We start from the raw sequence: 19,817 nt of genomic DNA on the forward strand, positions 1-19,817 counted from the left end.
TGTTGTCCTGTGAGCTGTCTATCACCAAGCTGTTGACTCTCAGAAACTTGTCTTCTGATTCTGTTGTGGCTTTGGGTCTTCCAGACTTCCTTCTGTCAGAGTTTCTCCCAGTTTCTGAATGCCTTGTGATGGTGAAGAAAACTGTACTCACTGACACCTTGATATTCTTGGCAATTTCTAGGTAGGAAAGACCTACATTTTTAAGTGTTATGATGGTCTGTCTCTCTTCTATTGTTAATTACCTCTTCCTTGCCATTTTTATGGCAACGCACTACTTTCTGCAGTACAATACTGTTCAAATAACACTCTTGAGGATATGGTGCCATGGTATGTTCCAACATTACTTTTATGCAGACAGAGGGGGTTGGAAGTAATTAAGAGAAGTTGGGACACATGTAGGATTTAGTAGCACCAACTTTCAAGGCTTGATCAACCTCCATTGCTGCAAAACAGCTCGTTAACCCATTTCTTGTTCCTTGAAAAAGGCCTTTTTTTATAATTCTGAAATGTACATTATTTTTCAGTTTTGGGTAACTTTACCTTTTTTTAACCTCTGGCAGTTCACCGCTTACCTTTGCATGATTTCAAGCTAGTCATTGGATTTGAACTACTTGAATTTCAATTTATAAAAAAAAAACAACTGTATATATGTTGAATAGTTGATGTGCAGATTATTTCCTCTGTTTGCTCAGTGTGATTCACTAAGTCACATGGCAATAAAATATGTCACTCTGCTGTCATGTTTAATCACTGATACTTAAATTTTATCGCTGCTGTGTGTAATCAGCCTGCTGCTGTCAGAGACTCATATTTCAGTTTGACACAGATACAGTCGCACCATTCTGACTTAGTGCTTCTTAATTATGAACTGGAAATTAAATGTTGGCTCAAAAAGTGTTCTTTTTTCTTCACATAAATCTAAAAACAAAACTTTAACCTTCACTTTGAGGGACACATTTGACCAAAACTATGTAGCAAAGTAATTTAACTCACACAATGTTCTGATATCCGAGTGCTGTGTAATCTATGTTACTTGAATAGGACTTTCAACTGAACCTGGCTTTAGTGCTTCACGCTCTTATCAACCTACAACATCCGCAAAGGATCAGTATGTTAGGACAGCTTGTTCCTTTTTTCTGCATTCAGACGGCAAGATAAAAATGGCTCAAATCACATCACTCATACAGTCAGGTCCATAAATATTTCGACATTGACATGATTTTCAGAATTTCAGCTCTGTACACCACCACACAATGAGTGGTGTACACAATCAAGATGTGCTTTAAGTGCAGACTTTCAGCTGTAATTTGAAGGTATTTAAATCCAAATCAGGTGAACGGTGCAGGAACTACATGCCTCCAAAGTCATTAGCGGTTGCTTCATAGTGCAGATGGACAATGACCCGAAGCATACTGTGAAAGCAACCAAAGAAAAAAAGGATTTTTATTTAGAACAGCAAACAGCCAAAATTGCATGATCTTTCTTTTCAGTTCTTATTAACGTGGAAACTATGTCCCAAATCTTGGGTCAGAGTCTAAGACCTGACTGTATTCAAATGTTTAAAAAGCTTCTTTAAAGATCTTCAAAAAATCACCAGGAGAAGTCAGCATTCAGAGGCAGCAGGATTTATTGTCGACAGAAAATCCAGGAGCAGTTCTTAGCAGTGATAACAGCACAAGAAATACTGAAGATACTGAGCTCTGCATCGTCTTTTATGCTGTGAGAGTTGGTCATTTTCCAAACCTATATTGCGTACTATTGGAGTTACAGTTTTGACACCATTATACTTTTCTAAATGTATTAGTCAGAAATCGATGTCAGGTTATCATATATCACCACTAGATCACACCCTACAGAGGACATTTTGCTATCATGACGTCATGTTTTACAGAGAACATGCCCAAACATGTTCAGACTCTGTTCAGATCTGCCTGAGCCTCAATTCACACTTAACCTTATTGTTATCTTTTTAATGACAGCCATCATGCATTTTACACTATTATATACTGTTGTTTCTTATAATTTTTTTATTGCCTCAAGTTTACACCATTATGTTTTTGCTGACTGTGGAGTCATGAAAAGTAGAGACCAGAAGACTCCTCCAAAATTGTTTCAATAGCTCAGCAAAAATTTTATTGAATATATATATATGTATATGTATATATATATATATATATATATATATATATATATATATATATATATATATATATATAAAAAAACACCAAATTAAAGACAAACTTTCAGATTATTCCAATTATTCCATACATTTACACACAAAACAACACAAAATTTTCCCTGTTGTTTTAATAGAAATGTAAAATATAAAATGAAACAATTTTCAATTAAGTCTCATTGCTCACTAGTCGATCAGCCCACAACGAAGAAAACACTCAGAAAAGGGTCAAAACTTAGCACAATCTATCAAGGTTCAACGCTGTGTGAACACGTGTATCTCAGAGTCATTTGTGACTGTAAATCACATTGTTCTATAAATACCATTGAAAGATGCGGCCCTTTACACTGTGCTCCTACATCCTACAAAAGACGACAATGATTTACTGAATAAAAGTTAACAGATCACAGGACGCTTGGATAGCTCTACTGGCTGTGCAGGTGACAAATAACAGGATATAGTCCTCGATGCAGTGGCCTCAGTTCGATTCCTTTGTTGCAGGTCTTTCCCCCATTCTTCTCCCTACCTTCCTGTCTGCTGCTCAACTAATGAATCTAATAAAGCCAACAAAAAGGCCAAACAAATATCTTTTACAAAAAAGATAGATCACTTTTATAACTAGAAAAGCATTCAGAGCGCAGAGGCTGTTCATTCCCATATAACACCGTCAGAAATGCAGCATTATTATTATTTTTTTTTTTTTAGAAATTAAGCATTTCTTTATTAGTTATTGATGATCAGAAATCACGGCAACATAGAATGTGGCCATTTAATATAGATGTACCCACAAACAAAATGACCTTGTGCTGAGCACAGACGCTTGTTATGCATGTCTGCATGATGTATGGATACAGAATCTCGTGACTTAAATACAGTATGTAGTGGGCGGTACGAATTGATGGGACTTGGAAACACCCTCACAATTTAATCAATTGTTCCTTGTATCATTTCTGACGGGTAAGTCCTGTTAAATCCGCAGCGGTCGATTTGTAGTAGGATGGCAATCATGTGATCGTCAGCAGGCAGCTGACGTAGTGTTCACTTGTAGTCATAGTTACAGTGAGGCCGTGCCGCTATCTCGCAATGATACAGAAATCTTTAACAAATCTGTGGATCCAGACTATAAGCTGTATCACTGGCAAAACTGAATCACTTGGTCCTTGTGTCATTTCTGACCTTCCCTCAAAATTTCATCCAAAACCGTTAATCCGTTTTTGAATAATGTTGCTAACAGACAGATAGACAGACAGACCAACATCGACATTGACACATAACTCCATTGCGTTCTTGACGGAGTCATAAATACTTTGCAGGCTAATGTCTACACGCCTGGACTGAATTTGGTTATACATTGCTGCAGTTTATTCTGACACAGCCTACTTAACAACCTTATTTTTATTTTTACATCTATATAGTGCCGAACCATGCTGGTCTTACAGGATGTCATGATCAGGCCATGATGGAACCTCCTCAATCTTTCACTGAGTGGTTTGGTGGTTTGGATCATGGCCACTTTCTGTCTTTCTCAACACTTTCAGCTTTCTATCACTTTGTTAAATCTATAAAACTTCGCCCCATAACCTCTGTGGCTTGTGTCTGTATTTCCTGGCAAATTACATTTCAGCTTTTGGACTTTTGCTGCTGGCAGAAGCATCAAATTTTGCTCTGCTCTTAACATAGTTTTGGAAGGAGCTGTATTTGAGCCATTATGTCTGCTGCTTCAAACTGACCCGTATGACTGTTTTGTTATTTGTCATTTCTTCCGTTACTGTTTGAGATGTTGCTGAGAAATTACTCATTATACTACACATTTTAGAGCAAGGTGTTGGTTACAAGAGAGAAATGTTGACTGTTAGTAAGTGATGGGATGGATTTCTCGGCTGACAAAATAGTTGCACATACAATCTCTGCTGGTTTCACACACTTTGTGCTCATCACTGAATATATAGTATTTTTCTCAGTGTATGTGTCCCCACTGACTTAATTTGAAGAAGGAAGGAACAAATTAAAACCCAGAAACTGAAGAAACAAACAGAGCCTCCACTCTGAGTTACAAAAGACGACCCTCCATCAAAGGAACTGTGAGGATCTCTCTTCGATTTAAAGCCAGCTGTGTTGTTCCTGTTGATTGTGTGCAGTTTCGTGCATGTGTCTGTGTTTGGATTTGCATTTGTTTTATGCTGGTTGTATTACTTTCCCTGCTTTCTTCACGCCTGCTCAAAATCATTGTAACACAGTCTGGAGGAGTTTTAATGGAGAAGCACACAAGCAGCTGATTTCCATGAAATAAACACAAAGACACCCAGAGGGTTTTTAATGGTGTTTACACTTTTTTCTTCAAGAAGAAAAGTCAACACACTTTCTCTCTGTTCATGCAAAACCTGGAGCAGAACTCTAGCGTCAACTTGTTCTGAAACCAACAGCGTAACACTTAATTTTTAGACTGGAGATGCATTCACATACAGTTTAAATCAAATTTCCATCCTGCTTCACTTAAATGTGATGAGTAGTAAGGTTTTCACTCTCCTTGGCTGTGCTTTCAAGGACACCGACATCTGAGCACTGAAACATTAAACCTACTGACCAAGTGTGGACAGAAAATCAGATCTGAAGACACAAAGCAGAAGGTGCCATCACTTGATTAAATTCTCATCTTTGCCCGGGTGATACAGGTGACAATCAAAATATGGGTCATTCTGGAATTGGAGGACATTTGGGCTTCAAAATTTTTGAAAAAAAAAAACCTTCTCTTTTAACATTTTCTGCTACATATTCATCAATAAGGGCTGCACAGTGGCGTAGTGGTTAGCACTTTCGCCTTGCAGCAAGAAGATCCCTGGTTCGCGTCCCGGCTTTCCCGGGATCTTTCTGCATGGAGTTTGCATGTTCTCCCTGTGCATGCGTGGGTTTTCTCCGGGTACTCCGGCTTCCTCCCACAGTCCAAAAATATGCTGAGGTTAATTGATTATTCTAAATTGCCCGTAGGTGTGAATGTGAGAGTGCTTGTTTGTCTTTGTATGTGGCCCTGCAACAGACTGGCGACCTGTCTAGGGTGTCCCCTGCCTTCACCCGAGTCAGCTGGGATAGGCTCCAGCCCCCCCCCGCGACCCTAGTGAGGATTAAGCGGTGTATAGATAATGGATGGATGGATATTCATCAATAATAGGTAATAAACTATCAAAGTCTTGACTGGCTCAGCTTACACATCAATGGTCCCATTTTTATTCAATGTTTTATTTGTTGTTCGCTAACCCTACTCTAATCACAGTAACAGGGTTGCTAATCCATACTAATGTTAGCTTTTTCTCAGGAGTAGAAGCTTGATATTTAGCTAGCTGTTACTTGTTGATGTCCCTGATTATCATTAAATAAAAAAATCAAGCAAAATCAGCTTTGGGGTCAACTGACCAAACCTCTCAAAGATGTAATGAATTCTGATAAACTCTTGAATTTAGAAATGTTACAAGCAATGAAAATGTGCTTTATGAAGGTCAAGTATAGACTCGGACCTCATCATCCTCAATGTGCACCCTGACTTCAAGTCCAGCAGACCCTGGCAGCTGCTGCCTCCACCAGGGGAACTCTGTGGGTGCTGACGCAGATGATTAGAGGTCCAGGCAGTGGTGGATTAGCACATCCTGGAAGACCTGGACAGAAGCCTTTGGGAGAGCAACAAAAACATTACACTCCACTGCCTGATCCGGGTCTGCACAGTGGCCCGGTGGTTAGCACTGTTGCCTTGCAGTTAGAAGATCCCTGGTTCGTGTCCCAGCCCAGGCCTGGGATCTTTCTGCATGTAGCCTCTCTTTCTCCCACAGTCTAAAAACATGCAGAGGTTAATTGGTGACTCTAAATTGTCCGTAGGTGTGAATGTGATTGTGATTGTTTGTCTCTATATGTAGTCCTGTGACAGACTGGTGACCTGTCCAGGGTGTCCCCTGCCTTCACCCTAAGTCAGCTGGGATAGACTCCAGGCCCCCATCACCCAATTAAGACTTAAGTGGTGTATAGATAATGGGTGGATGGATGACTGATCAGGGTATGACAGGCTGTGATGAACCTAGAAAGAAGTGTTTGTTCTTGTCTTGTTCTGTCTTGGGTTCGATTCCAGCTCACGGCCCTTTGCTGCAGGTTTTGCCCCCATTCTCAGTTTTCCTGTCTGTCTCTCTACAACCTGTCAAATATGCAAAAAAAAAAAGAAAAGCAAAACGTATATCTGCTGAAAAGCAGCAGATATGAGAAATTAACTTTAACGGTCACTAAAGGTTGTCTGAATATAAACCAAAGGGCAGCAGTGAGTTGTCCGAACTCAAAAAGCAGCCAAGCACTGTGTCCACTTACTGACTGTGATCAGTGAGTCTCTATGTGCATTCGCAGGACCCTGATACTGGTCCATAACACTGGACTAACAGGTCCAAGCTTCCTTCAGACCAGTGAAGTGCCCTTTATGTTGACCAGTAAGTCAACAGAGTCTGTGCTCGTAGGTATTTGTCAGGTGTTGATTTCAGAGCCTCTTTGTTCAGACTGAAGTGTCTTCATCTCCTCCTGACTCTCCTTTCCTGTCAAACGGACAGTTTTCATTTCCTATGCTGCTACAGACACCAGATGAGTCCTGACATCGCTCTGGTTGATCTCTCTCTCCAGACTCATCTCATACAACACCTCTGGCCGCTGACTGACAGCTCTGCGGAAAGCTAATCGATGGCAGGAAAACATCAGCAATAATCACTGCCGGCAGAAGCCCAGAGAGCACGACCTGATGGAGACAGATCCCAGATCAGAGCAGGAGGGCAGCGCTGATGGAGTCTGTCTGACAGGCTACTGAGAGCTTTGATAAGAGTCTGTGAACATAACCTGAAGCCTCTGAAGCTGAACGATCAATCAGCTGGATGGATTCATTCAGAGAGGCTGCAGAGCTGCTGCTGCTGTCATCATCAGACGTTTCCATCAGTAGCAACACTTTTATCTGCCGTCATTCATCTGCAAACACTGAACATGGAGGACAAATATTGCTGCCTGAAAATATTTGAGGTGAAGTTGGAAATAAAAGATCGTGTCCGCAACAAATGAAAAATGATGAATTAATGTCTGCAGATAACTTCTCTGTTCCTACAGAACATCTGTCTGCTGACCCCAGCTGATGGATGTAACATGTCAACATCCATGTATACGTTTTTTTTGTTGTTTTCCAATTTGTTCCTTATAGACATCCTTTGAGGCAAGTATATGAATTATTGTTAATACTGTAATACTATAACCCTTATTACAGTGGTCACTAGAGACTCATATAACTTATAATTAGCTTTTTTTTTTACTTTGCCAAGGATGCGGATTCTCAGCAGAGTTATTTGACAATCGGCGTGGTCTGTCTGTCTGTCTGTTCGCAACATTACTCAAAAACAGACTAATGGATTTGGATGAATTTTTCAGGGAAGATCAGAAATGACACAAGAACCAAGTGATTAAATTTTGGCAGTGATGCGGCTTATAGTCTGGATCCACGGATTTGTTAAAGATTTCTGTATCATTGCGAGACTGCAGCACGGTGTCACTTTAACTATGACTACAAATGAACACTACGTCAGCTGCCTGCTGACGATCACATGATTGTGATCCTACTACAAATTGACCGCTGCGGATTTAACAGGACTTACCCTTCAGAAATGATACAAGGAACAATTGATTAAATTGTGAGTCCCATCGATTCCCGCTGACCACGACCACAAATTTTCTGAACATTTCATCCACTGGAAATCATACAACGACTGAGCAGCCTTGGCGGAGTACTGCGCTCTCTGAGTACCTTTCTTGTTAATTATTTGAAGGAGTAACAAGTTATCCGCAGCTGACTGAAATTCAAGTTTTCAATGAACGACTGCTCAAGTCGAGAAGGTTTGGAGACAAGTCAATGCTTTGACCCACCTCAGGTCACACTTTCATCATTTTAGCATCCAAAAATCATCCTCCTTTTAATGTTATATTTATACATAGTCCGTGGAGCTTCTTATATGATGCTGTTACTGTGGTCACTACTGGAAAACTGCTCCAGCAGGCTGCTTTTGCTGCCTGATATTAATGGCAAGAGGTTGATAAACAGTTGTTCTAGTAGCATATATACTACATAAGTTGCTATAAGATGGGAAGTAGATAAACTCCACTGCCTTATTGATGATGAAATGCAGTGTGTGCAGTGTACTGTAGTGGAGGGTCTGCATTTTACACATAACTGCAACAAGTTAATAACACTGTCACAAGCTCACAGCAACAGGAGAATTATCCTTCTGGGTAAACAATGAATTGAACACATGAACTGCTTCCATTTATTGTACTGACATTATTGCGGTCTACCTGCTGAATATGTCTAAATACAAATCCTTTAGGAAGTTATTTGCATTATTTGCATTATTCATACTCATTATTCACACTCAGTTATCATTTTTATTTAGTTCCAGGAAGTCTTGCCATCAGAGAAATGACAATGTTTTTGTTTTCCTTTTGTTCAACAGCTCCTGTTGTAGCCACCACCTCATTGCCTCTTTCTCTCTCATAAACATCTCAAAATCTGCTCTGCATCTCCTTTACTATACATGATAGGCTCACACACTGTTTGCATCTTACTTACAAGCTGCGTATATAGTATATATTTAATGTCAAAACCTTACACCATAACATATTTAATGCCCCTTCCATCACTCCCTCACCCCCTCCACCTCTTCTATGTCTCTCAACCCGTCCAGCCAGCAGCAGATGGATTCTCCCATATGAGTCGGGTTCTGCTCAAGGTTTCTTCTTGTTAAAAGGGAGTTTTTTTCTTGCTACTATCGCCTTAGGGCCTGCTCTGGGGGTTCAAGCATATGGGTTCTGTGAAGAATCTTGAGACAATCTGAACTGTAATTGGGGCTATATAATTAAAATTGAATTGAATTGAAAACACACAGGACTGCACAGTGGCTTGGTGGTTCGCACTGTCGATCCCCAGTTCTTGTCCCCGCTTTCCCAGGATCTTTCTGCATGGAGTTTGCATGTTCTCCCTGTGCATGTGTGGGTTTTCTCCAGGTACTCAGGCTTCCTCCCACAGGCTTCCTCCCACAGTCCAAAAACAAATATGTAGACGCCAGGTCCTACGTTAAGGTATAGTATTAATAAAATAACAATACAATATTTGCATCTGCTTGCTTTCCAGCCCCACAGCAAACAGTGTATCTAATTATTAACTGAAGATCAGTTATAAAGGATTGGTCAGTGCAATACTGGATGAATGGTAGGACTCTTCTGTGGTTCATTTTCAGCTTTGGGTTCACACTGATGTTGAGTACCTCATTTATGTCAAACAAATTCAGCCATCAGATTGCACAAAGCTTGAACACTGATGTGGAGCTACACATGTACACAGACACGCTACGTCTTTTAACTCGCTCGGTGACTTTGAATGCTAAAACAATGCTTCCTCTCATGTTCCATGCACACTGTGGATGATGCAGATCATCCACTTGTGTGTTGAGCCATGGAGACATATATCCCAAATCAGACAATTAAATGAGAAGAAAAATGAAATATGTGAGATCAAAACATTTTTGAACCATGTTAACACTTACGAAAACAAATCCAGAAACACCATTGGTACAATCAGCTGTACACTGTTGGTACTCTGTCCACTTTGATCTGCTACAACTTCAGAAGGACTGAACAATATGCAAAAATCATATCCCAAACATGAAACTAGTCATGATTGTGGTAGAAATTGTAGATTTGTCATTTATTTTATAATATTAAAACAATGATGTTACTTTAACTGCAGCGTAAACCAAACAAGTGTATTTCCTTACTTATAGCTAGAGATACCGATTTGTAGGCCAAGGATCTCTGTAACACCACAATGCTCCATTTATAATGGTATATTGTGACATTGTGAGTTCCTGTAATATGGATATTGTACCTCACCATATTGCAGTTTCAATCATTTTTTGTTTAATGGGCATACCTCTAGGCTCAATATATAATTGCAGGACTTTTTGTAATACTGTCACTAGGTATCATAGTTGACATTTTTGCTGTTTTCAGGCCTAAAATCAACATGGCTGCCTATAACCAAACACCACATGGCATTTTTAGAGAAAGATTCTTCTAAAATATTATATATACAATTGAGTAAAATTGAAAATGAAAGTTATTTATGAAGATATTGTAGAAAACCTGTTGACATGCGATAAATCCACACTTGACTCACAAACTGCTTTATATTAAATAAGTCAGAAAGCCTTGGAGTCTTGGCAGTCTTTTCTTCAGAAGGAAATGACATCATGTGGTGCAGGTCATGTGATCTGGAATTAACACACTTCCTTGAGAGGTGTTTTTGTAATGGGGAACTTAGTTGAAAGTGATTTCTTGGAGACAGATACAATTTGTTATTTTCCAAATAAAATTTGATATATTGCCAAAAAAGAAATATCTGTCATGATTATCTCAACTTAATAAAAAGAACACAATCAAAACAATTTTTGAATAAGCTCATTTTGTTATTGCTTTGATAATTAGAAGGTGGTCGTTAGTGAAATTGCATGTTTATTTAGTTGATTTCAGTGATACCCACTTATTTTTTATAAATAAGCGATTGTTTCCATAATAGATAATTATGTACTTTGTAAAGAAATTATCATAATGAACATCCATCCATCCATTATCTATACACCGCTTAATCCTCAATAGGGTCGCGGGGGGGGGGGGGGGCTGGAGTCTATCCCAGCTGACTCAGGTGAAGGCAGGGGACACCCTAGACAGGTCACCAGTCTGTCGCAGGGCTACATATATAGACAAACAAGCACTCACACATTCACACCTACGGGCAATTTAGAATGATCAATTAACCTCAGCATATTTTTGGACTGTGGGAGGAAGCCGGAGTACCCGGAGAAAACCCACGCATGCACAGGGAGAACATGCAAACTCCATGCAGAAAGATCCCGGGAAAGCCGGGACGCGAACCAGGGACCTTCTCGCTGCAAGGCGAAAGTGCTAACCACCACGTCACTGTGCAGCCCCATAATGAACATAGAAAACATAATTTTTTTCACTTTTGATAAAAATGTATGCAAAATATATCCCATGGACTTCAACAGTCCCTCAATTATATATTGAACCTCTAACTAATCCACTTGTGAAATAAGGTTTGTAGGTCCATCCATTATCTATACACCATTTTATCCTCTGCAGGGTCACAAGAGGGGCTGGAGTCTATCCCAGCTGACTTAGGGTGAAGACAGTGGACACCCTGGACAGGTCACCAGTCTATCACAGGGCTATATAAAGAGACAAACAATCACACTCACATCAAGATGTACAGAATATTTAGAATCACCACTTAACCTCAGCATGTTGGAGGAACTGTGGGAGGAAGCCTGAGTACTCAGAGAAAACCCACGCAAGAGTTGATCAATGCTGCCAACAGGCATACTATACTATACCATACAACGGTGACATAACTGCTACAACATCTTATAGTGGAACTAATGACTGAGGGCTTCATGTTCAAAACCAAACACAATATTTGTTCTGTGTGGACTCCTTCTCTTTGAGAGTTTCCAAAGGAATATCAGAGCAAAAGAAACTTCAGGTCGTTTTTATGGCAAAATGCAGGATAGCTGCACCTTTGGAAACATCTGACTACTTTAACTCCATTTTTTATTTTGTTGCCCTTATGTTTTACATGGAAAGTCACTGAGTTGGAGCCGAAACAAGGAGAGAGAAGCAGAGGAGACATGATCTGTTACCTTAAATGCACTTAAAGACTTCGATTGCAAGAAGGATATTTATAGTGTCTTTTACTGTTACCTTGTAAATGGCTTGTATGCCCCATGTGGTTAATTTGAAGCTATTTCTCCTTTTAATTTAATGACACCATCATAGGGAAGTCAGAAATACAGCCTTATATCGAATATACTGACCAGTACCCATTACTGCCTGACTGCCTTATTCACTTTGTCACTGAATCATTAGGGTACATGTAAACATATTTAGTGTCTCTGCTTGTGGCCTTCATTCATCAGATAAACTGTCTCCAAGTAAAATGTGGACTTCACATTCCCCTTTTCATCTGTTATATATGAGTTGCAAGGACAATAAATGCTCTCAACTGGCAAAGTCTCAGAAAATGACATCACCACAACTGTGAGCCACTTTAGTGTATCTGACACACAACAGACACAGAACAGGCTGTAAACTCAGAGGCAACAGCAGAACATTTGGTGAGCTTTGTTCATGACTAAGAAATTTTAGAGGAAGCTCTAGAAATTAAATGAAGAGTTTCCTAAATAACAAACCTAGGGAAGCAATCGTGTCAGCTTTTAGGGCTGGACTTCCTGTGTCATTATTCCTCTTGAGAATCAGCTTCTGGTTGGCTGAAGTACTCCAATAATGCAACTTGCCATTGTGTCGTGCAGAGTAGTTTTACAGTGTTGGAGCAGGGTTGTTAGTGAGCTGGTGTGCTTGACTTGCAGTGAGTTACATCTAAGCCAGCTAAGGTAAAAAGAGATTATTATGACCAGAAAAGCATTCTATGTGTTTGTAGCTTTGATACACACAGTTGACTTTTTAGGGGTTAAACCAATAGTGTGAGAGGGACATAAAGTATTTTCTTGACTTTAGAGAACAAATGAAAAATAACTAGAAAAGCACTGAGAGGGCACAGTACTCCACCAAGGCTGTTCCTTGTGTCATTTCTGACCTTCCCTGAAAATTTCCTCCAAATCCGTTAATCCGTTTTTGAGTAATGTTGCTAACAGACAGACAGACAGACAGACCAACACCCAATGTTACATAACTAATAGTAATAATCCAAACACAGTACATTGGCACCTAATAAGACCGCAGGTAATTACAAGTGTCCTTATTTGTTAGATGTTTTTTGTTTTATAATTACTTAGAGTTAAAAGCACTGCATCCTGGGGTTGATCATGTGCAGCAGTCTTCAACACTGTGTGTAGTCATCTCTGCTCATGATGAGCAACGTCTGACTTTTTCATACTCTTAACACATTGTAGTTTATCTGTTTTAGTCACATAGCTGTGTGGAATACTATTAAATATACAAATATTGTTAGATTTACTAACTATGAGAATCCAGTTCTCTCCTGTGTTGTGCAGCTACAAATCCTTCTCCGGGATCAAAGAAAAGAATAGCTATGTGTCTGCTTTTTGTGGATGATGTGGTTCTGTTTCACTTTATCAGATCATAACTTTCAGCACACTGGGGCAGTATGAAGTCGAGTGCAAAGAGAGTCAGCACCTCCAAATCTTACGCATGAAGAATTCTACAGCTTTCACTTATGGAAAGATTTGGAATGAGCCAATAGATACCGAGTCACTGTCATACTATTAATAAGGTGTCATGCTTTCACTGCTCGTTGAGTGAGATGCTGGGTAATTTCTGCCCTTCTCTCTGTATTCCAACAGAGAAACTCACCATTGACAAGTAAAGTTCTTGTTTTTTCATTAACATGATAAGAATAAGTGCAGTTTTCCCACAACAGCCATCCATCCATCCATCCATCCATCCATCCATCCATCCATCCATCCATTATCTATACACTGCTTGATCCTCATTAGGGGCTGGAATCTATTCCCGCTGACTTAAAGTGAAGGCAGGGGACATCCTGGACAGGTCACCAGTCTATCATAGGGCTACATATACAGATAAACAATCACATTCACATTCAGACCTACGGACAATTTAGAATCAAGAATTAACATCAGCATGTCTTTGGACAGTGGGAGAAAACCCACGCATGCACAGGGAGAACATGCAAATTCCATGCAGAAAGATCCCAGGCCAGGTCGAGACACAAACCGGGGATCTTCTAGCTGCAAGGAAACAGTGCTAACCACTGAGCCAGTGTGCAGCCCTTCCTACAACATATTAATGCAAACAAATGTATGTACACAAAAAAAGTAAAAAGAAAAATATAATACTTGGCACTTATCTTTTGTTGATTTGTAAGAATGTAAATGTAGCCATCAGTTACCCGCATCCAAAGTAGTGAATCTGTTTAAAATAATAATACTTAAAAATATTACTACTGCTACTTGTAATAATAATAATAATAATAATAATAATAATAATAATAATAATAATAATAATAGATTGATCAATATTTCTTGTGTTTGAAGCATATTTGTAAATCGTACCTCATCTGAAAGCTTGTTTTTCATGATGAATCCTTTACACTCCTACCACAATCTCAGTTCTGATATTTTAATAATTATTAACCATCTATTTGAAGGCCCCAAAACAGAACTGTAATGAACACTGAATGCTCACAGTCCTGGCTGATAAGATGGACACGTTGATCTACAGCACAGGGGACACATGCACTAATTACTTCGATATATCGTCTCTGGTCATCTCATCCAGACTGTTGATAAGCAGATGTCACAATCCATTTTATAGACAGCAGGTCCCAAAGAGAGCCGTTAATCTGAAATGAATCAATAAATACATTATATTATTTAACAGCATGACAACAGCTCAGAAGTAAAACCTGCAAAAGAATGGTGACACTGCATTTTTGGTTGGGCTGCAAAAAAGAAAAATTAAAAGAAAAGATTTGTGGGCTTGTTGAAGGTAACCATCAATCCTCTAAACCCCAAAACCCTCAGGTAGGTTTAAAAAACGTGTTCCCTTTTTTTTTCTTTTTTAAATCCAGAATTCTGCTATTTATCAGTCAGAACATTTGTCATAGTTTTATTGCAGACCAGATCTTCAGCACTCTCATCTAATTTTGGGGTAAATCTCTGCAACTGACCAGAAGCAAGAAATGTTCTTACAAGTTCTCCTTCATATTCACCTGCACTGTACGATCATCATTTAAACAGTGGAGTGGTGATGCCAGATAAACTGTATGGACATACACAGAGTTGGATAAACAAACTACATTTAGCTGCCATATTATAAGACACTAAGGTCTTATTGAGGTTTAATACACCAACAATGTGATTTAGATCTTAGTTACATTCTCTATACATCTCAGTCTCTCACATGAGTCTGGATCTAGAAATTCTGGCACCACTTCCAATAACTTGAACCAGCTTTGATCATTATTCATAATTCAATGTTCTGACCTCTACAGACAACACACTATCATATGACTTTTTTGTCATGCTTTTAAGCCTGTTACATAAACACAAAGCATATTCATAAGCCTATAAAATAAACATAAAGTAGCCTATGTACATAAAAGTGTTACATAAAACACAAAGCTTGCTCTTTGCTCAACCTAGAAAAAATAAAATGTGTTAGAAGCCAGTTGCACATCTGCTTATGGACATTAAGAAAGATCCCTTTAATGCAATTTAATGGGAAGGGTGTGCTTGATATGCACACATAAATCTATATAACTTGAAAAGCACTCAGAGAGCCCAGTACTCCTCCAAAGCTGTTCACTACCCCATGTGGCATTGTCAGAAAGGCAGCATATTTTAAAATTTTTTTTTAGAAATACAGCATTTGGGTGTCCAAATAGCTCAATGGGTTAAGTGGGTGACCCATGTACAGGAGCTGGTCCCTGATGCAGCGGCCTGGGTTCGATTCCCGCTCACGGCCCTTTGCTGCATGTCTCCATCCGTCTCTACTGCAAAAAGGCTAAAAAAGATATTTTTTTGAAAGAAATGCAGCATTTGTTTATTAGTTATTCATGATCAGAAATCATGGCAACATGGAATGTGGCCATTTAATATAGATTTACCCAGAAACAAAATGACCTTGCACTGAACACAGGCATGTGTTATGCATGTGTATGTTAAGTACAGATCCTGAATCACGTGACCTAAATATGTAGCGGGTGGCAGGAATTGATGGAACTCGGAAACACCTCCACAATTAAATCAATTGTTCCCTGTATCATTTTCAATGGATAACTCCTGATAAGTCCGCAGCGGTCAATTTGTAGTAGGACTGCAATCATGTGATCATCAGCAGGCAGCTGACGTAGTGTTTACTTGTAGTCGTGGTTACAGTGATGTCGTGCCGCTGTCTCGCAATGATACAGAAATTTTAAACAAATCCGTGGATCCAGACTATAAGCTGCATCACTGCCAAACTCTAACCACTTGGTTCTTGTGTCATTTCTGAGCTTCCCTGAAAGTTTCATTCAAATCCGTTAATGCGTTTTTGATTAATGTTGCTAACAGACAAACAGACAGACAGACAAATCAACACTGATCGCTACATAACCTTCGCCGCGTTCCTTGGCAGAGTAATTATAAAAGCCAATGTATTGTACTTCAACATTTCACATCACTGATAATGAAAGTGCCATCAAAATATGGTCCTGATGATCTTAATAGATTAGGAAAAAGAAATCTTCAGTGTCAGATAATATTTCTTTGTTTGCAAAACAGACAATTTTCTGTTAATCTGTCATGTGCCCAAACAGCAAATACGTTGGGTGAACTTGCTGGGCAGGTGAAGTGGTCTAAAGCTTCTATTTTGACTGCTTCCTGGCCAAACACAGAAGACGGTTCATCCACATAGATGAGCAGCTTGTGTCATTTCTAATGAGGATTAAGCAGTGTGTAGATAATGGATGGATGAATAGTTGCCTCTGGTCACAACATTACTATGGACAACTTCTTCACCATTGTCTCTTTGGCTGAGAAGCTCCTTATGAAGAACCTGACCATTGTGGGGACAAACCTGAACAAGCCAGACATTCTGCCCGCAAGGTCTAAATTTAGGGAATGTATAGCTCAACATGAAAATGGTAACAAATATATGAAAAGCTGGGAAATGCTGTTGTCCTGTTGAGCAAGATCCATCATGACAGTGGATGACAATAGTGTGAAACAGAAACCAGAAGTGATTCAGTACTTTGAGAAAACAAATGCAGGAGTGAACGAAATGGATCAGATGGTTTGTACCTACTCCTGTAAGTGGGGAACTTACATGTGTCCCACAGTGCTCTGGTGCAATATCTTGGATGCTGCCAAACTCAGCGCAAACACCAGTTTCACTGCACGTCACCCTGATTATATGGGTGGAGAGGCCAGTGCACTGTTCATCAAAAGCTGGGCAAAGAGCCTGTCATGCCACATACAAAGAGACACATGAGGGGCACCACCTGCCTCAAAAAAGATACTACTGAGGCAATGGAAAGATGTGGGATAAAAAGACCAAAAGCAGCCACCGGCAAGCCACAGAAGGACATTAGACAGCAGCGCCAGGCGAACAGGAAGAGGTGCAAGATCTGCCCAGCTGTCAGAGACAAAAAAGTCAGCAGCTGGTGTTCTCTGTGCATCAGGAATGCCTGCAAGCGGCAGAAACACGCCTCAATAAAGATACTCTTTTTCTTGTGGCAGGAGCAGGTCTGCAAAGATAAGTAGCATCCTCTGCTCTCCCTCGGCCTTGCTGCCCAGCTGTTTCTATGATTCTGTACTGGAAAGGAAGATAAAAACATGGTCAGACAAAAAGAAAGAAGAATGGGGTGTAGGGAAGAGACAGGCACTTTCATGCTGCACAAAGACAAGAGAAGAAGCACCAAATGACAGTGAAAGAGAGTTAGGTGAAAGAAAGAATAATAATACTTGAAATCAGCGAGGCTTCAACAAGAGACTAAGAGAGGGTGAGTATGTGGGAGACGTACAGAGACAGAAAGAGGAAAGCAGTCGTGCTTTCAGCAGTGGTTCTTTGCAGAGTTGCTGTTTTTTAATAAAGACCGTACAGGTGGAGGTTACAGTGATAATAGTGGTGACTAACAACAGGAGCTGTTGGACAAACGAAAGCAAAAACGTGTATTCTTCTCTTCTTGCAAGACTTCCTGGAAGACTTCACATTCTAAATGCTGAGTTGGAACAAAAGAAAAAGGAAACTGTGGTCCTGTTAAAGCAAACTATAAACAACTTGCTAAGGGATTTATATGTTGTCATATTGTGCATGGGGCTGCACAGTGGTTGGTGGTTAGCACTGTTGCCTTGCAGCTAGAAGATCCCGGGTTCACATCCTGGCCTTCCCAGGATCTTTCAGCATGGAGTTTTAATGTTCTCCCTGTACATGTGCCAGTTTTGTCTGGGCACTCTAGCTTCCTCCCACAGTCCAAAACATGCTAAGGTTAATTGGTGATTCTAAATTGTCCATAGGTGAATGTGAGTGTGATTGTTTGTCTGTGATAGACTGGTGACCTGTCCAGGGTGTCCCCTGCCTTCACCCTCAGTCAGCTGGGATAGACTCCAGCCCCATGTGACCCTAATGAGGATTAAGCGGTGTAGAGATAATGGATGGATATTCCACATGTAAACCCCATGAATGTTAGAAGAATAAACGTCAGGACAATACAGATCTACTCAACTGAGCTGAATTTCTTCAAATTCAATTTTTAATCAAATTGTCCTGTTGCTACAAGTATGTGACAGTGTAATGTCCATTAAATAAAAATATAAAATGTAAAGCAGGTGACTGCGTAAGTAGTTACCCCGTTCAAGTCACCTTTGGCCACAATTACAGTGCAGTGCTTGGTGTTTGTTACACACAGTAGAGTCAGTGGCTTTCTTTGCCAAACTTCCTAAAGCTTTGTGTGGTGAAGAAGAGACAACAGCTGATGTCTGCACAGTCTACCATATCAACCGCTAAAGCTTGAAACTCCCTCAGAGGAGTCATTAATGTCTTGGTGGCCTCCCTCACTAGTCTCTTTCTTGCACAGTTGCTCAGTTTTTGTTTTACTCAAATTTACACGTGCCATATTCCTTCCATTTCTAAATGATGGATTTAACATTTTAGAGGTGTTTTTTCTTTAAAATGAAAGAGTCTGTTGTGTAAATTCTTTTTTTTTGTAACAACTTTTTGAAATGCAATAAAAGGGTGACATTTTTAAGGAGGATGAATACTTTTCACAGGATATAGGTACTGTAAAAAAACACAACTGAAGAAAAAAATGCAATCAAAATGTACTTTGTAATGATAAATTAAATCAGAAGTCGTGGTGTGGAGATGACAACTCCCATCCACCAGGTCCTCAGGTGGCGGATAGAGGAACGGCCCTCAGATATGAGGGTTAGCTGTGAATAGCAGTCCCAGACCAAATCACGGGCTGCCCTTTGGCAAGGCATAGCACCCGCCTGCCACCTGTTGCAGGGTTAGACGAAGATCCAGTCGGGAAGCAGGAATGGTGATAGCATTGGTGGGTGAACATCGATACACAGCTGTTTCTGTCACTGATGCCTGTTTGTTAAGTTGACGAGCTGTAAAGAGTCAGTGGTTAGGAAACTCTGCCCCCCTTCAGTGGGGAACTGCTCCTGTGATAGTCTTGGCAAGTTGTCACAGTATTTCTGCAACTATAAATTTATGATGAATTCAGACTACAGCTCCACAGTTTGAAGCCCATGCTACTAAGACGGAGCTGGATGAAGAACTTTATTCATGTCACTGATTCCGTCGGATGCACTTGATTGACTGAAAGCAAAATTTTATTAACTTCCACTTTAAATAACAATTAAATACCCTCTATCCTAGCAAATATTTTGATAAATCTTTCCTACAAATTTACCAAATCCAAACACCTGCTGGTTCCTACAAAGACAGCAGTACAGACACACACACAGAGGCAGTATGACTGTCTCCAGGTTCAGCACGTGTCGTCTCAGCAGGTTCACTGACAGGT

This window comes from Amphiprion ocellaris, chromosome 3, assembly GCF_022539595.1.
Source record: "Amphiprion ocellaris isolate individual 3 ecotype Okinawa chromosome 3, ASM2253959v1, whole genome shotgun sequence".
NCBI lineage: Eukaryota > Metazoa > Chordata > Actinopteri > Pomacentridae > Amphiprion > Amphiprion ocellaris.